Genomic DNA, 24,855 nt, shown 5'->3' on the forward strand with positions numbered 1-24,855 from the left:
TTTTATTTATTAGAAACATTTCCCATTCTTAAATTTTCCCAATCCCTCTGCCTTCAATTACAACTTATAGTGACCCTATAGGACAGAGTAGACTTGCCCTATACGGTTTCCAAGGCTGTAAATTTTAGCAAAGTAGACTGCCACATCTTTCTCCCCCAGAGCAGCTGGTGGATTTGAACTGCCAACCTTTTGATTAGTAGCTGAGCACTTAACCACTGCACCACCAGGACTCCTCAGATTTTTCCAAATTGTGTCTGTAAAATTTTAACAACAATTTTATAAAATTATTTATAAAATTTTATGTTTCTATGAAATTTTTATTTTCAATAATAGGTAGACTACATGTGATACTGAATTAACCTTTCTTTCTGAATAACCTTTTAAATGTAGAGTTAATAACTTCCAAAAATTTAGGAAACTATCATGACCAACTCTTATATCTAGCATTTAAACCCGTTGCCATCGAGTTGATTCCGACTCATAGTGACCCTAAAGGACAGAAAAGAACTGCCCCCACAGGGTTTCCAAGGAGCACCTGGTGGATTCGAGCTGCCAACCTTTTGCTTAGCAGCCATAGCTCTTAACCGCTACACCACCAGGGTTTCCATATAACATATGGCTGGAACCATATATGTGTATTTTCAATGTAGGATTGAACAATGGCTGATTTTTTGGAAGAGTAAACAATTATTTTTCAAAATATCTGTTTTAACACTTTGAAAAAACAATTGTTTTCTCTAAATGTATTTATTAATATATGCCTTATTTTTGTTTTTCTCTTCCTTCTTTCTTTACTCTGCTTCCTTGGATGCTTTCCCAAAGGAGGACAAAGTGGTTAGAATCCATGCTTTCTTTTTTATCATTTGTTATAGTGTTGTGAACTGTATTAAATGAATTTTTTAAGTAATTTTATTAAGTGTTTCACGTTAATCATTTCTTAGTTACCATATTTCACAATGAAATTATATACTAGGAAGAACTCATTCCCAATTCTTATGAAAAAAATTAAGATGAACATCTAGGAGCATTACAGAGTTTTTATTTATAGGTAAGTCTGGGTAGTTTGAGTGCATAAGGACAGCGATCTTATAATTTACATTGTTATGAGCTCATTTGTCCTCTTAGCTCCCTGAGTTTTGATAATTATCCCATCTGCCTTCAGAAACAATAAACTCTAATGGGTTCTACCTTTCTCAGCACTCAGTAGATACATAGGCAGTCAATTTGAAATTTTGTTGCAGAAGTAATGGAATGTACTGACAGTGGAGAGACTGACTCAAATTAAAATCAAGACTGACTCAAATTAAAATCAAGAGCTCAAAATAGAATTATTTTTCTATAAAACACAAGTAGCAGAGTTGTCATATTGAACCACAGTTTGCCCTTTCGTATGCCCTCATACATAGAAATCAGTCCATAGTGGATTGCAAGCTTATTTCTTATAAGCTAATGAAACCACAGAGGCTGTTGGTACTCAGAAAGAAAAATAGAATCCAAGTGGAACCTTCAGTCAGCCCATACCTTTGTTTGGTATAATCACAATTTTCCCAAAGCTTGTTAATCTCACAATCTGAAACTGAGGCAATGAGTGCTTCAGGGTGCAATGTATCAACTCAGCTGCCTTTGCTCAATTGTTTTAAAGTTTAAATGATATATTGCAGTGAATAAGTAGCAAGCATGACATTAAATTGAAAGTTAATCTGTACTATTAAACTTTTTATTAAACTTCATGCTAGTGTGTGTTCATCAATTTCGCTATGAAAAAGAAAATATCAGGTTGAAAAATTGTATAGAACAGTCTGTTTTCATGAAATGTGTTGCCTGTACAACTGGTGGTATGTGATTTTAATGAAAAGTGTATTGTATTAGGAAAAATGTAACTGCAGTATCACATCGGTAGTTTCGCGAATATTATTACTTTGGATGGGTCTACGTTTAAAATATGAATAATTTTAAATTTCTTTAATGAATAAAAGTTTAAGTCAATGACAACGCTGGTGTTATGCAGACTTGGTGGTAAGGCTTCACCTAGTCCTGTGTGAATGGCCAGACTCATTGTCCTTTTGACGACTCTTCCCAGGGTGGCAAGTTTTTCCAGATTCTTATGATGAGAATTCAGGTGATTTTGTGATTCTCAGGTTAAAAATAGAGTGGAAAGGTCTGTAAAATACAATCACTTTTAATTCATTTCTGAATATAGATTGAACTTAGACTTTGAATAGAATACATATATCTAGAACTTTATTTTTAAGTACTTAGTCATAATTTCTTTAAAATCTCTTTAGCCTATCAAGGTTTGAATGAATTACCTTTCTAGGGCAAGGAAACTGGAGCCAGATATTGTCTTAGTCATGCTAAATAGCATAACTGAATATTAAACAGTATCTGATTGCCATTTTTTCCCCCTGTCTTTCTATGCCCTTTTATTTTCAACAGAGAAATTATAATTTACTGGTGTGTGTGTGGGCACGTGTATGCATGTATGTGTTAGCGCAAATAGAAAGTGAAGAGGCGTGAGGGCAAATAATACTTTTCTAAGAGTGATTTCCATCTTTATCAATATAATAACGAATTCTCAGTCTGTTAAATTGGTGAATAAATGTGACTAAAAAATGCTCCATGTGATACAAAGACGTAAGGATAGTTAATGTATAAATATTTTGTTTACTAGGTTTAACAAAAAAATATTAATGATCATAATTTTGCAGCCTGGTGATACTTTATTTTAAAAGTTCATTCTTAGTCTAAATCATGTAATGATAATTTGGAAGAGTGTATACTTGGTTAATAAGAAAATGCCATCAAAAAGAATTACTTAGCAATGGATATATATAATAGTTTACTACAGGAGATTATTTTATACAGATGCATACTTTCAGAAGTAGGATGATATTTTACTTTACCGAAAACCCTCTTCAATGTCTAAATAAATGAGGATACTACAAAATCCCCCTACCTAAAAAGCCCATTGCCATCGAGTCGATTCTGACTCATACCGACCCTACAGGACAGAGTAGAACTAACTGTCCCATTTTCCAAGGAGCACCTGGTGGATTCAGAATCCCCCTAGCCTGTTTAAATTACTCTTATCTTTGTGTTTTTTTCTCTATGTGGTAGCAGATGGTTGAACTTAGACAACTCCCTTGAAAAACGTTGACTCTTTATTAGTAGTAAATCACTTTAATTCTCCAAATTCAATTCCTTTGAAATTTCCCATAAATTTTCTTTCTTTCTTTCTTTTTTTTGTTTGGATTATTGGTTTGTGAATATAGCAGCTAAAAATGTACTTGCTACATTTCTAGTTTTTTCTTGTTTTCACAAAGAAGAGTCAGGTTTCATAAATTAAGAATATTTTATAATAAATATCTATTACTCTGAAAACCAGAACCCTACCATTTACTTATTTTTTCAAAATGCAAAAGCTGCACATATGTCTTTTAAACATTAAAAAAAAAAAAAAAATCGCCGTTGATCTGATTCCCAGTCATAGTGACCTTATAGGACAGAGTAGAACTGCCCCACAGGGTTTCCAAGGAGCAGCTGCTGGATTCGAACTGCTGGCCTTTTGGCTAGCAGCTGTAGCTTTTAACCACTGCACCACCAGGGCTCGTTTTAAACATTATGGATTAAAAAAATACTTTTTGTGTCAAGGTAATAATTGATGAGGAGCTATGTTTAGAGGGTCATAAATTTTTTAACTGGCTTCTCATAACTTTTCCTTGGTGTTTACTTTTAGAAGTCATGGGATATGATATGTTGATGAAACAAATGTTTTTGTAAAAACCGTTTATGGAAGGTGAGGTGACCCCTGAATTTGAAACTGGCTATATCATAAGACACTATCTGTGGAGTGATCCCTTGACAGAATCTTAAGAGCGTGAAGAGCGTCTCCCTCACAAACTCTGCTCTTAAGTCTTAAAGTGAAGATTTTGCTTTTTCTCTCACTAGGGTTAGATGAAGGCAGGCAGTTAGTAAAATCATAACAGTTTTAAAAAATAATTTACATGATTGCATTAAATATTTATTCTTCTTATGAAAAAGCTTCTCAGAGTTATCTATATTTAGTCCATGGCATGATGATGAATTGTATAATTGTGATTTACAACCTTCGTCTTTTGAAAAAGTGACTGTGTGTGCTTGCCTGGACCCGCTTTCACGTCCTCCTTTTTCTCTAGATGCTTTGATGGATTCTCTCTGGCAGTATGTCTTTTCAGAAATTCTTCCCAGAAAAATAATGTAGGCCTAAATAGAAAAGTTTACAAATATAGATAAATATGTCAGTAAGGAAATGATAGAGTATATCAAGAGAAGAACTTCCATTTGGCAATTTGGTTGATTAGATTTTTCAAGGTGTCTTTTCTCATTTTGCTGTGCCAATCTGTCTTGAATGGAACAAAAGGAGCAATAAGTTTACTAAAAGCATATACTTTTAGTAATAGACAGAGTATACATATAATATATATACACATACACAATGGAACAGTAACAGATATATATATATTTATACACACGTTTATATGTATATGCATTTTAAAAAACCTGTTTCTGGCAACAGAACAATAACATACACACAAAAACAAACACAACCCTATTGCTGTTGAGTCAGCTCCGGCTCAGGGCAACACCATGTATAACACAGTAGACCTGCTCCATGGGATTTTCTTGGCTGTAATCTTTACAGAAGCAGATCTCCAGGCTTTTCTTTGTTGGTGCCACTGAGTGGGTTTGAACATCCAACCTTTATGTTAGTAGCCCACTGCAAACCATTTGCACCATGTGATAATAATTTTTCATCGTATTATGAGCATTCAATATAAGAATAATATACCAAAGATTTAGCATAATATATGGCATATAATAAGCATTCAATAATTACATATTATACCTATATATCACTGTATTAACATTAAAATATGTAATATTAATATAAATGAAATGATTTTTAGTATATAATTTATTATATAAACTATTGAAAGAACTTATATATATGTGTGTATGTGTGTGTGTTTGTATATACATATGTATATACACGCACTGCCGTTGAGTCGGTTCTTATTCATAGATAGGGTTTTCAAGGCTGTAAATCTCTAGAGAAGCAGACTGATACATCCTTCTCCAGCAGAGCTGCTGGTGGGTTCAAACTGCTGACCTTTTGGTTATCAGTCGAGTGGTTTAAACCACTGAGCCACGAAGGCTCACTCTCTCTATCTTCATATATACATATATATATATATGAAGTAATTCTTTTTATTAAACATGGATCCCTGAATATGCAATACAACCAGAGTCCTCCTTTTTTAATGATAGAAATTATCCTAAAAAGTCTTGTGTGTAAATTTTAAAAACAAATTATTATAAGCATTTGATAAATTATAACTCTTAATATCTAATAATTAAAATACATAAACTTTGTTTTAAGAACTAAAATGTGTATATTTGTCATACAGTGCTTGAAACAGAAACCTATGTCCTTGATAATATAATCATTACAGTGCATACCCATGGTTCTCTCTTTTAAATTATTAAAATTACTTTTAAAACTGATAAATTGTGACATGCCACAAGTTAGAAAAGGAGGAAAAGAAGGAGTCCTTGCAGGCATTTGGAAAGAATTATCTTTTTATAGTTCTAGAATACGTTAAACCTATAAATAACTAAGTTTATTTCTTCCTCTTGTTTAAGTTGGAGAGAGTTACCATTCAATAGTGGAAAAATATAAAAATTCATATAAGTACTTAGATTTTCTTATTTATTTTGACTACCAGGTTGCATCCATGTACATAAAAACCCACATCTTATTAAAACCAGCATACTGATATTATTAAAAGCACAGGTCTAGATTGCTTTACCAGCTAGCGTAATTTTCAAATGAAGTTCCAAAATTCCTTCTCAATGCTTCTCTGTATTTATGTCTTCTAAGTTCCTTCCTATCAGAGAGGAAGCAACCATCCCAATGCTTATCTCCCCATTACCAGAAATAAATCTTTTCATACATTTTGCTACTTGTTGATGATAATATGTTTGCCTGTTGTTAAGAAAAATAATCAAGCCGCTTTTTGTTTATGAGCTTCAATTTTACTTCCAACTGTGATCTGCCTTCTTTTTCCCTAGAGGTTAAAACAGGTAAGTATTGTGAAGTTTTGTGGTTGTTCTTTGATTTCCTTATTTTGAGTATATTATATCACATGCAAATATTCTGCTGCACTATGTTTTTTTCCCAGCCTTTCGTGGTAAAAATTGTGTAATGAGTACATAAAGTCACTTGAATCATCTTAATAAACTTAAATTAACTTAATTTTGACCATGAGGCTCCATCTTACGAGGCCAGCAGAATAAATATTCAGTCCCAGTAATTATCGAGTAATTAATTCTCCAACCACCAGAGATGTGCCTTATACACTACCAAAGCATTATGGAGGTGCATCCAGTCACCAAGTTCACATTGGCTACCACAGAGAATCTCAGGAGATTCTGTGCCATCCTTGAAGCATGGAGATCTTCGAGGAAGCAGATCTCTTGTGCCTCTGGTCTAGCCTCCCTAGATATACACTACAGCCATCTCCTTAAAGTTTTTGCCAACAGTCTACACGTGAGTTTCTGCTACCTTCATGGCTGCCAACCTCCAGCCGCTTCAAGTCTGGGGAAATTTCTCCAGCATACTTCTTGATATCTTCAATGTCATCCCCACCACTCTTCGTATCTTCCAGGATTCCTCTTATAAAATCCACAGTGTCCTTATTTCATAAGAAGTCCCTGAGACAAGGAAATAGAGAATAGTTAGCCTGATTTCAATATGGCTTTAAAAACTAATGGAAAACAAACACAAACAAATATCTTAATAAACAATTTTCCACTTCACCATTAGCATTATTTTTATTCTCCTTATTTTGTTTGTTTTTGAAGTAGACAGAACTAACCAGATTCTATTACTATAAGAAAAATATCATAAGGAAATATTTCTTTCTTCTGTAGCCTTGACACCACATACATTATTGAGGTTCTAATTTCCTTTGTAACAACAACGTTTTATCTTTAACATTGTCACATTGTGTGCAATAGTTATAGATGATTTTGTGATCAACGTTGCAGGACCAGGCAGTACCTCATTCTGTTTTACATGGGGTCGAAATGAGTCGGCACCTGACAACAACAACAGTCTTTCAGAAGCAGATCACCAAGTCTTTCTTTCAAGGTGCCTCTGGGTGGATTTGAACTACCAACCGTTCGGTTAGTAGTTGAGCGATTAACTGATTGTGCAACCTAGGGTCTCTTCACATATGATTATAGAGCTATTTATACAGACCTGACCTCAGAATAATTATCTGTGAAGGATCACAATGTTCCATAACTACATCAGCAGCATGTGAATTTGTTTACAAATGGCCTACAAATTTCAGTATGTAATGGAGCAAATGACGTTCATTGGGCAAAAGACATGGCAATGTTTGAGGTCATACTAATAGTGACACACTGTGGGTTGATTGAATTTGCAGTCCTATGACCTGGAAAAAAATTACAGCATCTTTGTACTCAGTTTTCTTACTTGCTAAATGGAATTAATGTTATTACCTATTACCTACTTCTCAGAACCATTGAACAGATAAAAACAGCAAGAAATTTCAGGTATTTGAAAACTACACTTGTTATTTTGTTCATGATTGACACAGTGGCTGCAACAGTGGGCTCAAGCATAACAACAATTGTGAGGATAACACAGGGCTGGGCAGAGCTTTGTTGTATTGTGTATAGGGTCACTATGAGTTGGAAATGACTTGACGGTACCTAACAACAACAACAAGAATTTTATTCATGTTTTCTATGTTAGACCAAGGTTCTAAAGTAGAACAGAAAGCTGAGCATTCTAGATTACTACTCGTCTACTCCAGTTGGGTACTGATTTGATTTTTTTTTTTTCTTAAAATGTACTTAACTATATTTCTTTAAAGAAACATTGTAAATTGCTAGGAAAAAAAAATACAGACAGTTCAACTTTGTTAGCTTATAATATCTGTAGTAAAATGGTAACTGCATTTAACTATTATTTTATGATTGCCTAACAGTCTCAAAAGGCATCTATGAATTGTAATAAATAAACGGGGCTTGGAAGTTCATACTGCAAAGCTAAGCTGTTGGTTACCTGTTTTTCCTGTTCAGATATTGCAATATATGACATTTTTATGATTCCTTCTTTACAAGTATTCTCTTATACCCACATTATTTCAGGATCAGATCATTTAAAGTCTTACAAAATAATTAGAAAGTGTAAAAAAAAAAAAATCCATCCAGTTGATTTATTAGACATTTTCACAGATTTTATTTCAGTTATTTGAAAAACATTTTTTTCTGTATTTCTTTCATGTATTGTTGGCCGTTTTGAATTTGATGTTACTTTCTTCACTGCATGTACCAGTTATTCGTGTCAGCCGAAAGTCTGAGGCTGAGTAATTGTTTCAGAAACTTTATTATTTAATATGCTTCAATGGCATTTACTTGTATGTGATGTAAGCCATTTCCAGCTACTTTTTTTCTTAATTTATTATTTTGTATACCAGGTTTATTTTCCAGAGAAAAGCATTTTTTACGATATTCATATGTTCATTCCTTCGCTGTGAGATTTGATTATTTTCAGGTCAATATTTTATCAGTGCTCCTGCTGTGCAGTTTACCATAAATTGTAAATATTCCACATCCATTTTTTAAATAAAATAACAAGGTAGGAACAGATTGTGGAAGTAGATCATAATGATGGATAATCTTCTTAGAGACACAGGTAGGTGATATTGTGCAGTTTGATCCACTAAATTCTATTATAGAAGCAAAAACATGATTCTCTGTTACTGTACATTTTTATCTCACTGCAGTTAATACTTCAGTTATTATTTATTCGCCCATAAACAACACATTGTTTTTTAAAAAATATTTTGAAACACTCCTTATAGTCATCTATCTTGTAGGGGTAAAAATAAATCCCCCAGCCTATTTGGGAAATTTTACAAATGGTCAAAGAATTGAAACTTTGATATTACTTGAGGAAAATATACCAAGGCACTAGAAAATAATATTTTCAAGCCTATATTAATGGATAAAAAGACCAGACATTTCTTTTTCAAAACAAGAAAATGGACAAAATATTATAAAACCTTGAAAGAATGTCCAAAATTATATTATATAAATTATATAATATTATATATGTTAAAATTATATATAATATAATATTATATAATATAAATTATAGTGTTCCAAATTGTTATTTTAAAGAGAATGTGACAGTTCAGAAAGCACAAAGTTTAAAATGAGATGGTGCTCTAAGAAAGAAATAGAAATTGATCAAGTAAGTTTCTCAGGCATTGATTAATTACCTTTGTTGCTCTCAATATATCTTTTTGACTCTGTTACTTTCTTTTAGTGCAGAAGGCATTACCCCCTACATCTGATCTTAATACAAATTTTGATTAGCAAGGAGAAGTTCATCAATCTTCATTCTCAAATTTCAAGGATGTTGACTTCTCCTATACGAAGCACAATGGAAAGTGATGCGGTTTCTCCCTGTAGATGAGAGTTTGATGGCCCAAATGTGACCAAATGCCATTCTTGTCGTCGTTGTTAGGTGCATCAAGTCGATTCCAACTCATAATGACCCTATAGGACAGAGTAGAACTGCCCCATAGAGTTTGGAAGGAGTGCCTGGTGGATTCAAACTGCTGACCTTTTGGTTAGCAGCCGTAGCACTTAGCCACTATGCCACCAGGGTTTCCTCTTAGTTACCTAGTGCTGCTGTAACAGAAGTACCATAAGTGGATGGCTTTAACACAAAAATCTATGCTTGTACAGTTGAGGAGGCTGTCAGTCATTCAGGGTGCCAGCTCCAGGGGAAAGCTTTCTCTCTCTGTCAACTCTGAGGGAAGGTCCTTGTCATCAATCTTACCCTGAGTCTAGGAGTTTCTCAGTGTAGGGACCCCAGGCCCAAAGGATGCACTCTGCTCCTGGATCTTTCCTCGTGGTAGGATGCCCCTGTCCTCTCTGCTTGCTTCTCTCTTTTATATCTCAAAAGAGATTGACTCAAGATACAGCCTAATCTTGTAGATTGTGTCCTGCCTCATTAACATAACTGGCTCTAATCCTGCCTCATTAATATCGTAGAGGTTAGGGTTTACAATACTTAGGAGAATTACATCAGATCACAAAATGGTAGACAGTCACACAATACTGAGAATCATGGCCTAGCCAAGTAGACATACATTTTTGGGGGAACAGAATTCAATCCATAACAATATTATTTGAAAATATCACCAATTATGGAAACAGACTGTTTTTGGTTAATGTTTATTGAGTATATAATACATTTGCAGTTGGTGTACTCAGTGTAATATTATGTGTATATCCATATATTTTTATTTAATCGTCAAGACAACCTTATTATCTCCATGTAACAGATGAAGAACCTGAGTTACAGCAGGTCACAGAAATAAAATATTTTGACCAGGTAGCAGCTACTATGGTGGTTCAACATCAGAAAACCTAACAACATAACTCAGTGTATCAAACAAATAAAGGATATGATGAAATCAGCATATGATCAAATCAATAGAAGCTTGAAAAGCATTTGATAAAATCAACAGCTATTTCTGATGAAACCCTAAGGAAGCTAGGGATATAATAAATTCTAAAGATGAATAAGCATATTTACCAAAAACTAACAGCAATTTATTATTCTAATAGATGAAACACTAAAACCATATCAATAAAACTCAACTTGGATTGCTGACTATTGCCAATATTATTTATTGTTAAAAGTTTTGGTTAATGATAATAAGACAAGAAAATAAAATAACCAGTATAAAAGTGCAAGAAAAAGATGTATCTTTTTGCTGATTATAAGATTGTATACCAAAATGAGAGTCAATCAGAAGTTTAGTAAGGTGGCTAAATATAAAATAAGTATGCAAAACCAGTATGGGTATATCGTAATTAATTCAACATTTTTATTATTTCCAGGTTTTTTCACACTAAAATAAATATCCTTGTGCATATATCCTTATATTCTAGTGTTTTATATCTTAGGGATAAATTAAAAAAAAAAAGTTTTCCAGACTGTTTCCAAAAGCATTTTAGTAATTCAGCAATGTTTGAGAGTATACTTTTCCCACATACGTATCAGTAATAAATGTTAATGCTCTTTTTATTCTTGTCAATATAATTTATGCATGTTGTTGTGTGCCATTGATAGATTCCTACTCCTAGTGACCCTAAATGACAGAATAGAACTGCCCAGTAGGGTCTCCTAGGCTGTAATCCTTATGGGGGCAGATCTCCAGGTTTCATTTCCCACAGAGTGGCTGGAGGGTTCCAACAACCAACCTTTTGGACAGCAGCTGAGCACTTAACCATTGTGGCACCAGGGCATCTTCAATTCATGCATATTAACATTTTATTATTAATTTGCATTTATTTGATTCTTTATAAGCTTATGTTTTGCTTCATATGTTTGGGGCTATTTTGTTTTACTTTTCCAGGAATTATTCATTATCTTTGCTCACTTTTCTTCTTGGATGTATTTTTCTTGTCAATTTGTAAGCACTCTTTGTATGTTAAATATATTAGCATTTTATCTGTTAACTGCACTGCTAATATATGTATATAATTTTCCCAAATCTATGTTTTATTTACTGATTTTGTTTTGCTTTCAGATATTTTTTTGTTTTGCTTTTTTGCTCTAAAGTTAGAGTTCACTTTAAGTATAATGCAAAACAATATGTGGCATTGAGTACGAAAAAGCTAGACTTTGAGACTGTATGTACTAACTTGTAAGGATATCCATGATATATTGCTATCTGAAAAAATCTTTCTGAGTAATATGTACAATATATTTATTTTCTTTAAACTACTGAATTGAGGTATAATATACATATCATAAAATTCATCCCTTTGAAGTGTATAGTTCAATGAGTTTTGGTAACTTTAGCTTTCATACTTTAACATATGTAACCATCACCATAAATCAGTTTTAGAACATTTTCATCCTCTTAATAAGACTGCATATGCCCATTTACAATTACCTTTTGGATTAAAAGAAAAAAAAAATCACTTGAATTGTCAACCTTTGTCCTAAAAATTTTTTTTCACTTTTTTCCATGTGCCTTTATTTTTTATAATTTATTTTATTTTTGTTGTTGAGAATATACACAGCAAAAAAAAAAAAAATACCAGTTAAAGTTTCTACATGTATAATTCAGTGACATTGATTACATTCTTCAAGTTGTACAACCATTGTCAGCCTCCTTTCCCAAGTTGCTCCTCCATTATCATAAACTCACTGCCCTCTAAGTTTCCCGTCTAATCTTGTGAGTTGCTTTTGTCAGTTTGATCCCATATGGATGGATCTTAAAAAAGCATAATGCTTAAGGTAGCCATTCTTTACCAGTTAAGCTAAACTATTATTTGGTTTTAAGAAGACTTCAGGGTATATTTTTGGTTTAAGGTTTATTTTTTAAATTCATAATTATTAACAAGAAGCACCATTTTTCTAGGATGTGTGCAATCCTACCTGCCTAGTAGTAACAGAATTGAAATGCAGAGTCTATATTGGTAACATAGATAGTAAGAATCAGAGCAGTCAGTAGTGAGAATGTTCAGGTATCTAATCATTTTAATCATAGCCAGTCTCTATGAATCAGAACTGACTGCACAAAACAACAGTAATCACTTTAAGGAGCTCCTAGGTAGTGCAAATCGTTAAGCACCTGGCTACTAACTGAACTGTTCATTGTACGTTTGAATCCACCCAGAGGCATCTCAGAAGAATGGCATGGAGATCTACCGCTGAAAGGTCACAGCCATTGAGAACCCTATGGAGCAGTTCTGCTCTACACACATGGGGTCACCGTGAGTCAGAATGGAGTCCCCAGCAACTGGTTAATCACTTTAAACTATTTTCTACATGGTTAGAATTTTTAACAATATTTTAATGTTTTGCCTGGCAAAAGTTAAAATGGAAGAAGAAATATCCCTATTATGTATTACGATACATTATGGTATAATATTTCCACCTGGGGTGATTATAACATTTAAATCTTAATATATTAAGCTCCTTATCATGGTTATTTTGTTTGGGCTTATAAGAAAAGAAACCCTCATTTCTCCAACAGAAAACAGACCCATGATATGTGTGTCAGTGCTATCAAAGCCCAGAGATGTTCAGACCAGGATTTCTGGCATCTAGAATTACATCTCCCATCTTCAGATTATTGAGGATTAAGCAACCATCTTGGTTCATATTTGTGCATCTGTCATTAAGAAAAATCAATGTTTATTTAATATATACTCAAGGATAACTGTTCCCTATTATCATATAGATGAAAAGAGACACTTCAATAAAAATGAAGGGTTCTCTCCAGTGCTTCAGGGTAAAAAAAAGAAAATTGGGAACAAGCCTGGAGGAAGGAGGAATCATTCCTTAGGGTGGTGACATTCTCTCCCCTTCTTGAGGGTGGCAGAAAAACACTTGATAACTTACTAATTTATCCAATTGATGAGCAAAAAAAAAAAAAACCTGTTACCATCGAGTCAATTCCGACTCATAGCTACCCTATAGGACCGAGTAGAACTGTCCAATAGAGTTTCCAAGGAGCACCTGGTAGATTCGAACTGCTGACCTTTTGGTTAGCAGCCGTAGCTCATAACCACTATGCTGCCAATTGATGATTGGTAAATCAGAGACACAGTGAGGCAAAGATCTTAAATTCCACTTCCCCTTGGAATGATAACTGTTGAATGGTGGCCAATACGCCTAGTATTTGAGAGAGTAAAATTTTTCAAAATGCAGGCAGATGAGGAGGGTCTAATTAATTTGTCCTCACATTTTGGCATTTTGTAAAGTTACTTAAACTTTATCACCAATTTGCATATGCCATGGAAAAGTTGTTGTTCTTAGGTGCCATTAAGTCGGTTCTGACTCATAGCAACCACAACAGAATGAAACACTGCACGGTCCTGCGCCATCCTTACAATCGTTGTTATAATTGAGCCCGTTTTTGCAGACACTGTGTCAATTCACCTCCTTGAGGGTCTTCCTCTTTTCCGCTGACCCTGTACTTTACCAGGCGTGATGTCCTTCTCCAGGGACTGATCCCTCCTGACAACATGGCCAAAGTATGTGATGCAGTCTCACCATCCTTGCTTCTAAGGGACATTCTGTTTGTACTTTTTCCAAGAGATTTGTTCATTCTTTTGGCAGGCCATGGTGTATTATTCAATATTCTTTGCCAATACCACAATTCAAAGGTGTCAGTTCTTCTTCGGTCTTCCTTATTCATTTTCCAGCTTTCACATGCATATGATGTGATTGAAAATACCATGGCTTGGGTCAGGTGCGCCTTAGTCTTCGAGGCGACATCTTTGCTTTTCAACACTCTAAAGAGGACCTTTGCAGCAGATTTGCCCAATGCAATGCATTGTTTGATTTCTTGACTGCTGCTTCCATGGGTATTGATTGTGGATCCAAGTAAAATGAAATCCTTGACAACTTCAGTCTTTTCTCTGTTTATCATGATGTTGCTTACTGGTCCAGTTGTGAGGATTTTTGTTTTCTTTATGCTGAGGTGTAATCATACTGAAGGCTGTGGTCTTTAATTCTCATCAGTAAATGCTTCAAGTCTTCTTCACTTTCAGCAAGCAAGGTTGTGTCATCTGCATAACATAGGTTGTTAATGAGTCTTCTTTCAATCCTGATGCTCCGTCCTTCTTCATATAGTCCAGCTTCTTGGATTATTTGCTCAGTATACAGATTGAATAGGTATGGTAAAAGAATACATCCCTGATGCACACCTTTCCTGACTTTAAGCCACTCAGTATTCCCTTGCACTGTCCAAACAATTGCCTCATGATCTATGTACACATTCCTCATGAACACAATTAAGTGTTCCGGAATTCCCAAGACCAACAACTTCTTCATTGCAAATACCTTTTTTCACCAAGATAAACGGTGACTATACACATTGGCCTTGCCAGATGGAACACACAGGAATCAAGTCAACTACATCTGTGGAAAGAATTGGTGGAAAAGCTCAGTATCATCAGTCAGAACAAGGCTAGGGACCAACTGTGAAACAGACCATCAATTGCTTATATGCAAGTTCAGGCTGAAACTGAAAATCAGCAAGTCCACGAGAGCCAAGATTCGACCTTGAGTATATACCACCTGAATTTAGACACCATCTCAAGAACATATTGGATGCGTTGCATACTAATGACTGAAGACCAGACGAGTTGTGTAATGACATAAGGATATCATAGATGAAAAAGGCAAGAGGTCATTGAAGAGACAGGAAAGAAAGAAAAGACCAAGATGAATGTCAGAGGAGACTAAAACTTGCTCTCGAACGTTGAGCAGCTAAAGCAAAAGGAAGAAATGATAAAAGAACTGAACAGAAGATTTCAAAGGGCGGCTCAAGAAGCCAAAGTAAAGTATTATAATGACTTGTGCTAAGAGCTGGAGATAGAAAACCAAAAGGGAAGAACAGTCTGCATTTCTCAAGCTGAAAGAACTGAAGAAAATATTCAACCCTTGAGTTGCAACAGTGAAGGATTCTGTGGGGAAAATATTAAACAATGCAGGAAGCATCGAAAGAAGATGGAAAGAATACATGGAGTCATTATATCAAAAACAATTAGTCAGTGTTCAGCCATTTCAAGGGGTAGCATGTGATCAGGAACCGATGGTACTGAAGGAGGAACTCCAAGCTGCACCGAAGGCATTGGCGAAAAAGAAGTCTTCAGGAATTGACTGAATATCAATTGAGATGTTTCAACAAAAGGATGCAGTGCTGGAAGTGCTCACTCGTCTATGCCAAGAAATATGGAAGACAGCTTCCTGGCCAGCCGGAGGGGATCCATATTTATGCCAATTCCCAAGAATGTGGAAATTATCGAACATATCATTAATATCACACGCAAGCAAAATTTTGCTGAAGATCATTCAAATGCAGCTGCAGCAGTATATTGACAGGGAACTGCCAGAAATTCAGGCCAGATTCAGAAGAGGACGTGGAACTAGGGATATCATTGCTGATGTCAGATAGATCCTGGCTGAAAGCAGAGAATACCAGAAGGGTGGGTGTTTACCTGTGTTTTATTGACTATGCAGAGGCATTCGAAAATTATGAAAAAGTAAATACTGAAATTCTACATTTTTAAATAGATATTTTAAAATAATGAAAAAAATCCTTAGTGTTGTATTTTTTTAAGATTTAGTGTGCCTCGAGTAATATTCACATAAAGGAGACTGGTGATAAAAATGATAACTCACTATACAGTACTTGGATTAAAATGATCTGTTCTCACCTCAGCTGAGCTGCTAATCAAATGTATCACCTTGGGCAAATTACCTAAATTTAGTTTCCTTTCCTGGGATATGATGGACGTAGAATTAGGTGAACTGTAAGTTTCTATGAAGTTATAACATTGTGGTAATAAAACAGCTATAATTTTCATTCTTTCGATACAATATTTTATGTCATACTTTAAAAATAAAAGTGACATTTTGCATTTGCCTTAGTTGTTAGTAAGACTTTAAAATTTGTTATGATATTTTATAAGAAATTACTATTTTAAAAACTGTAAATTGAATATATAAAGGGAAGTGAATTTAATTCTGACCCTTTCTAAAGACCAAGCACTGTGCTTGTCAATTTACATAAATCATATCCTTTAGTCAAAAAGCCATCAGCAGGTTAAACATTACTGTGCTTGATTACAGAGAAGGAAATCTAAACTTAGAAAGGTAAATTGACTTACCATATTTCATAAGGCAGTAAATCAGGTCTGCCTAACCCTAAAGACTATATTTTTCTTCCACCTATCCTTTTGAGTTGGAATTGATGGCAGTAGGTTTGGTTTTTTGGTTTCGGTACCATTTTAAAGGTACATTTTCCTTGGAACAAAATATGAGACTTTAAAAAAAATAATTTTAAATTGATATTCTGACAGAAAACAATAGAGCATTAAAGATAATCCACAGGTATGTATGTTAACAGGTTAGACAGTAAATTCCTCATCTCTCATATTGTCTCTTTCCATTTCCCGGGAAAACTAGACAGTAATTTGTATATTCTAAAACTTATCGGAACTCATCGCCAGATCAGATACACAGTAAAACCTGTGAAAGCCAGAACTTGTGTAAGGCAGAAACCTGTCAGAGAAGGAAAACTCAACTATTTCCCACCACAACAAGCAATAGAAAAGTGTAAGACTGCACCCTGTCAGAGGTGGAAAACTTGTGAGACCCGGAAAAACAAGGCAGTCCTGTCATGTTTTGACTCTCGCAGGTTTCACTGTAATAATAATGAAGAGAATAGTTCTTTTATGAATGCTTGCAGACTGTTTCTCAGTGTGAACTCTCTGTCAAATAGCATTTTTTCATTATATATATATTTTTATATAGAAACGAGTTCAGCTCTAGCTTAAAATTAAGCAGGAATTATCTTGCAATGATAGGTGCTTCTGCTATGTTATGATATTTCCAAAGTAACTAAACAGAGCATCATAAATGAAGGATTATGTTACCAGGTGTGAAATAAAGAAAACAAGAATACTTTACAAAAAAGTATACTCTATAAAACCTTAAAAATAGATGACACTTTTTGGTAAACATCACCACTAGCAATAATACATATGGAGCTAGGAAAGAGACCAAAAATTTACCTAGTATATGAAATACGTGGTGAAAACTAAGCCAATGTTAATTTAGTAGAAATAGAATTTATGAAAACAGGTTTTGTTCAGCAGAGTATTTTTTGCAAGCACTTTGATAACCGTGGTTCTGTTAGTTGTGATATTTGGTGTGTAGTGGATAAAAGTTGTCCAGAATACAGTGTTAATGTTGGTTGAGTTTACTGTGTCTATGCTTTTCTTCTTCTTCTTTTTTTTTTTTTGCTTTTTTGGTTCAGTTGTTTAATTGAAAGCTGTTTCAATTTCTTTCTTACAAGTAGGCTAGTCATAAAGGCTCTTGAATATAATGTCTATCTCAAGCCCACAAGCAGCAAAGGTATACAATTTCTTTTTACATACACAGTTGTCAATGGTTTCTTACAGGAGGAAAAATATTTTGAAAAACTGAAATGTGGAGTGGTTCTTGTTTCCTTTACAATTAATAAGACATCACAAAATAGGCATTTCTGTAAGTGCATAGTTTGGGGGAAAAAATCATCATTTTTTATAGCTTCATGGGAGCTGCCATTGTAGAGTTTCCAAAGCAAAATTCTGGGTTCACCCAGTCTCAATTGGATGGCCTTGGTATTTGAGAAGGGCAGCCAGTTTCAGAGAGTAGCAGATCTGGAGTCAGGAGGCTGTCAACAAGGAAATGTAGAAATGTGGGCAAAATTTCACAGACCAACCAAAAAAAAAAAAAGCCAAACTCAGTGCCGTCAAGTTGAATTCCGACTCATAGCGACCCTATAGGACAGAGTGGAACTGCCCCGTGGAGTTTCCAAGGAGTGCTTGGTGGATCTGAACTGCCGATCCTTTGGCTAGCAGCCGTAGCACTTAACCACTATGCCACCAGGGTTTCACAGACCAACCAAGGGACTTAAGTAATTTCCCATTACAGTGATTGTTGTTCCGTCTTATCATATTTCTTCATCCTGTCTGTCTGCTAAAATCATAACACTTCAACAGCAAATGACACAATATCAGATAAAGCCGTATTCTTCAGAGCCATCAACAGCTTTTGGCAATTTGAATCCTAGAAATGGTGAGGAAAAAAGATGGGGAAAAGTGAAGAAAGGGAAGGGCAGATATAACTAAAGGTAAAAGTGTTCAGGGTCACGGTTTTTTATGGACAAATTCCTGACTACCTCGTGTCTTCCACTGCAGCAGCTGATGGATGCCAACTGACATTCCTGAAGCAGCAGATAAGTACCCAAGCCTGTTTAATATTCAGCAGCAACAACAAAAAACAACTAGTCACTGTACATCTACTAAGTGTTACTAAGGTAGTTGGTAATTAATAAAATATTCCACTTTAAAGTCATGTGTATTTTCACCAAACTTTATAGCTCAGAATTACTTCTTACCATTGCATTAATGGCCTTGAATTTCAGAATGCATTCCCTGTCAGAGAATAGTTGAGGAGTACAATTCTATTGAATTCTTTCCTATGTAAAGAAGGAGTTTGAGTTGGAAACTCTAGAAGATGTATCTCCTGTCCTTACGAAACGTCAAGAAATGAGATATTTAAGACGTTGAAGCTTAAGGCAGGAAGACTTTTTCTCATGTTTATAAATAAGAATATTAAATCATAAATATATTTCATAGTATTGTTCACCTTACAGGTGATATGATGTCTTAACATAGTTTTGTTAAGACATTATGTAGGAAAAGAAGTAAACAAAAATATGAGGTAATTATCTGTTGTTTTACTTTGCTTATAGCGTTTTACATGTCTCATTTCCCTAAGTCTGACTTTTAAAAAATTTTTTACATTCTGCTTCTCAGGCTTCCATTCATGCTGTTGTCCTCAAATTGAAGACATTTGCTCTAAGACCAGTGTACAGATTATATGAATGCCATTTGAAACCTTGTTCTGCTTTTTTAATGTTCAGGAGCCTAATAATGACAGCTAAAATTATTGTTATATTTAGGTTCTGGTGGACCTGGTGACAGTCTTAAGCAGTTGAAAATCATTTTGATATAGGATTTCTGAAAGCACTTAAGGACTTAAAGTTGTAAAGGCATACATTATGCTTTAATGGAATCAGGATAGAAGTAGAAAGATGTGATATCAGAGTTTCAAAATTACAAAGAAGGGGTCTTGAGAGAGATTTTCTGATTTCCTATGAGCTTCTTCATCACAACCTGCTCAGATTACTGAGCTGAAAACAGTTTGAGGAGGAAAAACATGCCATCTTGATTACCTGACATTGTCTTAGTCATCTAGTGCTGCTTAACAGAAATACCGCCAGTGGATAGCTTTAACAAAGAGGAATTTATTTCTTCACAGCAAAATAGACTCAAAGTCCAAATTCAGGGTGTGAGCTCTAAGGGAAGGTTTTCTCTCTCTGTCGGCTTTCTCATCAATTTCCCTGCCCGCCCCCCCCCCCCCGCCACCTCCAGGAGCTTCCTCTCAAAGGAACCCCAGGTCCAGAGGATGCGTTCTGCTGCTGGAACGCCTTTCTTGGTGGTATGAGGTCCCCCTGTCTCTCTCCCTGTGTCTCTCTCTGTCTCTCGCTTCTTTCTTTTATACCTCAAGAGGTTGCCTCAAGATACAATCCAATCTTGTAGATCGAGTCCTGCCTCACTAACACAACTGCTGCCCATCCTCCCTCATTAACATTGTAGAGGCAGGATTTACAACGTACAGGAAAATCACACAATACCGGAATCAAGCCCCAGCCAAATTGATACACACGATTTTGGGGGGACATAATTCAATCCATGACAGACATGCATTTGGCATCCCTTACTTTCAATAATTTCTTCCTTACATCAGATGCTAAGCCATGCCACTGCAATATGACCTTATTATCTCAAATCCTGACCTGGAAGAACAATCCCTCTCATCCCCTCCTCTCCTCTCCCCTCATCTATCTATATCTACATAGCCATATCCATCTCTATATCATCTATCTCCTTCTGTCTGTAATAATATGCAGTTACATGTAAAACAGGGCTTTTTGTTTAAGGAAGGATAGCATGGATTCCCCCATGCATCTGTCAGCTTGTCGTACTTTGGGGGCTTACATGTTGCTATGATGCTAGGAGCTATACTGCTGGTATTCAGATACTAGCAGGGTCACCCATGGTGGACAGATTTCAGCTAAGCTTCCAGACTAAGACAGAAAAGGAAGAAGGAACTGGCAGTCTACTTCTGAAAGGAATTACCAGTGAAATCCTTATGAATAGCAGCAGAACATTGTCTGATACAGTGCCAGAAGATGAACCCCTCAGGTTGGAAGGCACTCGAAAGATGGCTGGGGAAGAGCTGCCTCCTCAAAGTAGAGTTGGCCTTAATGATGTGGATGAAGTCAAGCTTTCAGAACTTTCATCTGCTGATGTGGCGTGATTCAAAATGAGAAGAAACAGCTACTAACATCCATTAATAATCAGAACATGGAATGTTCAAAAATACGCATCTTGGAAAATTAGAAATCATCAAAAATGAAAAGGAACACATAAATATCGATATCCTAGGCATTAGTGAGCTGACATGGGCTGTTATTGGCCATTTTGAATCAGGCAATCATGTGGTCTACTATGCCGAGAATGATGGCTTGAAGAGGAATGGTGTTGCATACATCGTCAAAAAGAACAGTTTGAGATTTATCCTGAAGTACAATGCTGTCAGTGATAGTATAATACCTATACACCTACAAGTAAGACTAGATAATACAAGTATTATTCAAATTTATGCACGAACCTCTAAGGCCAAAGATGAAGAAATTTGAAGATTTTTACTGGCTTCTGCAGTCTGAAATTGATTGAACATGCAATGAGGATGCACTGATAATTACTGCTGATTGGAATGTGAAAGTTGGAAACAAAGAAGGACCAACAGATGGAAAATATGGCCTTGGTGACAGAAACAATGCTGGAGCTGGCATGATAGAATTTTGCAAGACCAATGACTTCTTCCTTGCAATTACCTTTTTTCAACAACATAAAAGGTGATTATACATGTGGACATCACTAGATTGAATAACAGGAATCAAATCGACTACATCTGTAGGAAGAGATGATGGAAAAGCTTATATCATCAGTCAGAACAAGGCCAGGGCCCAACTGCAGAACAGACCATCAATTGCTCATATGGAAATTCAAGTTGAAGCTGAAGAAAACTAAAAGAAGTCCACGAGAGCCTAATTATGCCCTTCACTATATCCCACCTGAATTTAGAGATCATCTCAAGAATGGCTTTGATGCATTGAACACTAATGACCGAAGACTAGATGAGTTGTGCAAGGACATCATACATGAAGAAAGAAAGAAGTCATTAAAAAAGGAAAGAAAGAAAAGACCAAAATGGATGTCAGAAGAGACTCTGAAACTAGCTCTTCGTCATTAAGTAGCTAAAGCAAACAGAAGAAATGATGAAGTAAAAGCTAAATGGAAGATTTCAAAGGGCAGCTTGAGAAGACAAAGTAAAGTATTATAATGATATGTGCAAAGACCTGGAGTTGGAAAACCAAAAGGGAAGAACACACTCAGCATTTCTCAAGCTGAAAGAACTGAAGAAAATATTGAAGCCTCGAGTTGCACTATTAAAAGATTCTGCCGGGAAAATATTGAACAACGCAGGAAACACCAAAAGACACTGGAAGGAATACGCAGAGTCACTATACCAAAAAGAATTGGTCAATGTTGAACCATTTCAGGAGATAGCATATGCTCAGGAACGGATGGTACAGAAGGAAGAGGTCCGAGGTGCACTGAAGGCATTGGCAAAAAACAAGGCTCCAGGAATTGACAGAATACCATTTGAGATGTAGCACAAATACAAATGGACGTAGCGCTAGAAGTGCTCCCTTGTCTATGCCAAGAAATTTGGAAGACAGCTACCTGGCCAACTGACTGGAAGAGATCCACATTTATGCCTGTTCCCAAGAAAGGTGATTCAACTAAATGCTACGGTTACTGAGCAATATTATTAATATCACATGCAAGTAAAATTTTGCTGCAGATCATTCAAAAGTGGCTGCAGCAATACATCAACAAGGAACTGCCAGAAATTCAAGCCAGATTCAGAAGAGGACGTGGAACCAGGGCTGTCATTGCTGATGTCAGATGGATCCTGGCTGAAATTAGAGAATACGAGAACGGTGTTTACCTGTGTCTTTTGTCTATGCAAAGGTATTTGACTGTGTGGATCATAACAAATTATAGATAACATTTTGAAAAATGGAAATTCCAGAATACTTAATCGTGCTCATGAAAAACCTGTACATAGATCAAGAGGCAGTCATTTGAACAGAATAAGGGGATACTGAGTGGTTTAAAGTAAGGAAAAGTATGCATCAGGGTTGTATCCTTTCACCGTACCTATTCAATCTGTATGCTGCGCAGATATTCTAAGAAGCTGGACTATATGAAGAAGAACGGGGCATCAGGATTGGAGGAAGACTCATTAACAACCTGCGCTACGCAGATGACACAACCTTGCTTGCTGAAACTGAAGAGGACTTGACACACTTATTGATGAAGACCACAGCCTTCAGTATGAATTATACCTTAACATAAAGGAAACAAAAATCCTCACAACTGGACCAATAAGCAACATCATGATAAATGGAGAAAAGATTGAACTTGTCAAGGATTTCATTTTGCTTGATTCTACAATCAACTCCCACGGAAGCAACAGTCAAGATTTCAAATGGTGTATTAGGCAAACCTGCAAAAGACCTCTTTAAAGTGTTAAAAATCGGAGATGTCACCTTGAAGACTAAGGTGCATCTGACCCAAGCCATGGTGTTTTCAATTGCATCATATGCATGCAAAAGCTAGAGGATGAATAAAGAAGACTGAAGAAAATTGATGCCTTTGAATTATGATATTGATGAAGAATACTGAATATACTCTGGACTGCCAAAAGAATGAACAAATCTGTCTTGGAAGAAGTTCAACCAGAATGCCCTTTAGAAGCAAAGATGGCAAGACTACATCTCATATCCTTTGGATATGTCATCAGGAGGGATCAGTCCCTGGAGAAGGACATTATGCTTGGTAGAGTCAGCAAAAAATTGGAAGACCCCCCCAATGAAATGTATTGACACAGTTGCTGCAACAGTGAGCTCAAGCATAACAAAGATTGTGAGGATGGCACAGGACCAGGCAGTGATTTGTTCTGTTGTACATAGGGTCGCTATGAGTTGGAACCGACTTGACAGCACCTGCTAACAACATTGGCTTGGACTGGGTAGGAAATGTTCATTTTTAAAGCCTGTGTTTTATTTGCTTAATAAACATTTTTATAGCATTTACTATGTGCCAGGCATAGTTCCAGATAATTTATAAATACCATTCTCATCAAAATATGTGTGTGTGTGTATATATATATATATATATATATATACACACATACATACATACATATATACATTTACACGTGTGTGTGTGTGTGTGTGTGTATGGGTGAGGTACCATTGGTATGCCTATATTACAGACAAGGAAGCTGAGGCACAGAAAAGATGGGTAAGTTGCCACCCCCAACAAAAACCAAGCCCACTGCCGTCGAGTTGATTCTGACTCATAGCAACCCTATAGAACAGAGCAGAACTGCCCCATAGAGTTTCCAAGATTACAGATATTAGTAAATGACAGAAGTGGTTCTTAACCATTATGCTATGCTGTTCTCTATGAACTTATGTACGTACTTTTCTCTGACATCTTTGATGTGTTTATGTGGTTCTGTTCCTAGCTGTACCACCAACTTTGAATTTATCCTACAGATTTTCCTAAGGTTCTTGTGCAGTGCATGTCTACAGTATGTGTGTGTGCATGTGTGCTAACATGTGCACACTTATGAGTTGTGTGTCTTTGGTATTATCACAGCATTCATGGAGATACTGTCACTAATGGAACCTTAAAATAGGAGGCAAGGCATATGTATTCCAAAAAAAACTCCTAGCTAATTAGATTGTCAGACCTTGAGCCACTCATGACTTAGTTCCAAGTCAGTTTACTCCCTGCAGTGTAAGGTAGTTAGATTCATTGATTTTATTTGTGTTTAAATTCTAGACCCGGATCAGAATGTATTTTGATTTCTAAAGCAGCCAGTAAGAATATTTCCCCTCAAGACAGAGTAGACCCTTGGCATTTGAAAGAATTACATTCCAACACTTTAATAAATTCCTAAGTTTGTAAGAACCA

General features: G+C 35.7%; 1 protein-coding gene across 2 annotated transcripts in view; it reads left to right on the forward strand.

Annotated features, from left to right (window-relative positions):
- Nucleotides 1-24,855, forward strand: part of RIMS1 (regulating synaptic membrane exocytosis 1) — a 476,384-nt gene that overhangs the window by 220,000 nt on the left and 231,529 nt on the right. Inside the window, exon 1 of one of the 2 annotated variants that reach the window (XM_049895192.1) lies at nt 829-834. The exons of the other annotated variant lie outside the window; for it this stretch is intronic. The gene's annotated coding sequence lies outside the window, so the exon portion shown is untranslated. Of the gene's footprint in view, nt 1-828; nt 835-24,855 lie in introns of those variants that run through there. 2 annotated transcript variants of the gene reach the window in all.

The sequence above is a fragment of the Elephas maximus genome, chromosome 1 (assembly GCF_024166365.1).
Source record: "Elephas maximus indicus isolate mEleMax1 chromosome 1, mEleMax1 primary haplotype, whole genome shotgun sequence".
Taxonomy (NCBI): domain Eukaryota; kingdom Metazoa; phylum Chordata; class Mammalia; order Proboscidea; family Elephantidae; genus Elephas; species Elephas maximus.